This window comes from Oncorhynchus masou, chromosome 5, assembly GCF_036934945.1.
Source record: "Oncorhynchus masou masou isolate Uvic2021 chromosome 5, UVic_Omas_1.1, whole genome shotgun sequence".
NCBI lineage: Eukaryota > Metazoa > Chordata > Actinopteri > Salmoniformes > Salmonidae > Oncorhynchus > Oncorhynchus masou.
This window is the reverse complement of record NC_088216.1, coordinates 42,747,622-42,751,640: the sequence shown is the minus strand read 5'-3', so window position 1 is coordinate 42,751,640 and position 4,019 is coordinate 42,747,622.

Sequence of the window (4,019 nt, the reverse complement as noted above, 5' to 3'; positions counted from 1 at the left end):
GAAGGGGCATGATGGGAAAAATATTGTTTCCTCATCTCAATTCTAGCCTTAGGAACAGACAGCAGCAACTGTGAAAAAAGACTGCATTGAGTGACTGATCTGGTCAGTAAGGAACAGAGATCCAAAAGGAGTTGTGCTATCAATGCTTTGTATACAAAGGTGTGCCAGTACTTTAGCTTCCTGATGGAGAGAAAGGTCCATTGCACCATGGCAGACAAATCACAGTGATGGGTGAGTGATCGAGCATACAGTGGGGCAAAAAAGTATTTAGACAGCCACCAATTGTGCAAGTTCTCCCGCTTAACTTCTTGCGTCGAGCAATCCCGGATCCGGGATCCTATTTATAGCCTCAAGCTCATTTGCATAATGCAACGTTAACTATTCATGAAAATCGCAAATGAAATGAAATAAATATATTTGCTCTCAAGCTTAGACTTTTGTTAACAACACTGTCACCTCAGATTTTCAAAATATGCTTTTCAACCATAGCTAAACAAGCATTTGTTTAAGAGTATTGATAGCTAGCATAGCTATAAGCCTAGAATTCAGCCAGCAACATTTTCAAAAAAACAAGAAAATCATTCAAATAAAATCATTTACCTCTGAAGAACTTCAGATGTTTTCAATGAGGAGACTCTCAGTTAGATAGCAAATGTTCAGTTTTTCAAAAAAATATTATTTGTGTAGGACAAATCGCTCCGTTTTGTTCACGTTTGGCTATGAAAAAAACCTGTATCCAGTTATAGCCTCAAGCTCATTAGCATAACGTAACGTTAACTATTTATGAAAATCGCAAATTAAATGAAATGAATGTGCTAGCTCTCAAGCTTAGCCTTTTCTTAACAACACTGTCATCTCAGATTTTCAAAATATGCTTTTGAACCATAGCAAAACAAGCATGTGTAAGAGTATTGATAGCTAGCGTAGCATTTAGCGTAGCATTTAGCGGGCAACATTTGCACAAAAACCAGAAAAGGATTCAAATAAAATCATTTACCTTTGAAGAACTTCGGATGTTTTCAATGAGGAGACTCAGTTACATAGCAAATGTTCAGTTTTTCCTGAAAGATTCTTTGTGTAGGAGAAATCGCTCCGTTTTGTATATCACGTTTGGGTACCAAAAAAACCTGAAAATTCAGTCATCAAAACGGCGAACTGTTTTCCAAATTAACTCCATAATATCGACTGAAACACGGCAAACGCTGTTTAGAATCAATCCTCAATGTGTTTTTCACATATCTCTTCATTGATATATCGTTCGTGGTAGTCTACTTTCTACGGTGCATCGCTTGGAAAAAGATGTGCAGTTGAAGATGACGCACCAATTTCGACGGAGGACACCGGGCGGACACCTGGCAAATGTAGTCTCTTATGGTCAATCTTCCAATGATATGCCTACAAATACGTCACAATGCTGCAGACACCTTGGGGAAACGATAGATCGGGCAGGCTCATTCCTTGCGCATTCACAGCCATATAAGGAGACAATAAGAAACAGAGCCTCAAAAATCCTGCTCATTTCCTGGTTGAAGTTTCATCTTGGTTTCGCCTGTAGCATCAGTTCTGGGGCACTCACAGACAATATCTTTGCAGTTTTGGAAACATCAGAGTGTCCTCTTTCCAAAGCTGTCAATTATATGCATAGTCGAGCATCCTTTTGTGACAAAATATTGCGCTTAAACGGGCACGTTTTTTTATCCAATAATGAAATAGCGCCCCCATAGATGTAACAGGTTAAAAAGATACATTGTAGGATTTGTAGGACATTGTAGGATTTTTTATGAATTTATTAGCAAATTATGGTGGAAAATAAGTATTTGGTCAATAACAAAAGTGTATCTCAATACTTTGTTATATACCCTTTATTGGCAATGACAGAGCTCAAACGTTTTCTGTAAATCTTCACTAGGTTTTCACACACTGTTGCTGGTATTTTGGCCGATTCCTCCATGCAGATCTCCTCTAGAACAGTGATGTTTTGGGGTTGTTGCTGGCAACACGGACTTTCAACTCGCTCCAAAGATTTTCTATGGGGTTGAGATCTGGAGACTGGCTAGACTGGCTAGGCCACTCCAGGACCTTGAAATGCTTCTTACGAACCCTCTCCTTCGTTGCCCGGGTGGTGTATTTGGGATCATTGTCATGTTGAAAGACCCAGCCACATTTCATCTTCAATGCCCTTGCTGATGTAAGGACGTTTTCACTCAAAATCTCACGATACATGGCTCCATTCATTCTTTCCTTTACACGGATCAGTCGTCCTCGTCCCTTTGCAGAAAAACAGCCCCAAAGCATGATGTTTCCACCCCATGCTTCACAGTAGGTATGGTGTTCTTTGGATGCAACTCAGCATTCTTTGTCCTCCAAACACGACGAGTTGAGTTTTTACCAAAAAGTTCTATTTTTGTTTCATCTGACCATATGACATTCTCCCAATCTTCTTCTGGATCATCCAAATGCTCTCTAGCAAACTTCAGGAGGGCCTAGACATGTGCTGGCTTAAGCAGGGGAACACGTCTGGCACTGCAGGATTTGAGTCCCTGGCGGCGTAGTGTGTTACTGATGGTAGGCTTTGTTACTTTGGTCCCAGCTCTCTGCAGGTCATTCACTAGGTCCCCCCGTGTGGTTCTGGGATTTTTGCTCACCGTTCTTCTGTTCATTTTGACCCCACGGGGTGAGATCTTGCGTGGAGCCCCAGATCGAGGGAGATTATCAGTGGTCTTGTATGTCTTCCATTTCCTAATAATTGCTCCCACAGTTGATTTCTTCAAACCAAGCTGCTTACATATTGCAGATTCAGTCTTTCCAACCTGGTGCAGGTCTACAATTTTGTTTCTGGTGTCCTTTGACAGCTCTTTGGTCTTGGCCATAGTGGAGTTTGAAGTGTGACGTTTGAGGTTGTGGACAGGTGTCTTTTATACTGATAACAAGTTCAAACAGGTGCCATTAATACAGGTAACGAGTGGAGGACAGAGGAGCCTCTTAAGGAAGAAGTTACTGGTCTGTGAGAGCCAGAAATGTTGCTTGTTTGTAGGTTACCAAATACCTATTTTCCACCATAATTTGCAAATAAATAAATTAAAAATCCTACAATGTGATTTTCTGGATTTTTTCCCCCTAATCTTGTCTGTCATAGTTGAAGTGTACCTATGATGAAAATTACAGGCCTCTCTCATCTTTTTAAGTGGGAGAACTTGCACAATTGGTGGCTCACTAAATACTTTTTTTGCCCCACTGTATGTGATAAATCTTAAAGTTCCATGATACACTGTGTCCAGAGTTCTTAAGGTACTTGCTGGGGCCTGCATCACTATCACAAGATCCTTTCTGACTGACAGTGAAAAGCAATATATTTTCTTTCCTAAAATAGAAACCCAATTTCAACTTCAGTTTCTTGGTCAATTTATTAATGTGCTGTTTAAAATTCAGCTTTTCATCTAACCAAATGCCAAGATTCTTATAGGAGGTGACCCTATCAATTTGCTGTCCTTTTAGAGTTAAAATCTGCAAGTGACTCCATCTGTCTACTTTCAGAGTAGAGGAAACCATACTTTTAGTTCTCCTTGCATTAAGCACAAGTTTCAATTTGAAAAGTTTCCACTGAACAGCATCAAAAGCCAACTGTACGTCCTGAAAAGACTTCTCAATATTAGATGCGCTAGAATAAATACTTGTGTCATCAGCATACAGATGAAGATTTGCAGAGTCAGTCTCCCTATGTAATTTACTGTACCATCGTGGCCAGAAGTTTTGAGTTTTGACAGAAAGTTTTGGCAGAAGTTTTGACAGAAATATTAATTTTCACAAAATCTGCTGCCTCAGTTTGTAAGATGGTAATTTGCATATACTCCAGAATGTTATGAAGCGTGATCAGATGAATTGCAATTAATTGCAAAGTCCCTTTTTCCCATAAAAACATTTCCACTGCATTTCAGCCCTACCACAAAAGGACCAGCTGACATCATGTCGGTGACTCTCTCGTTAACACAGGTGTGAGTGTTGACGAGGACAAGGCTGGA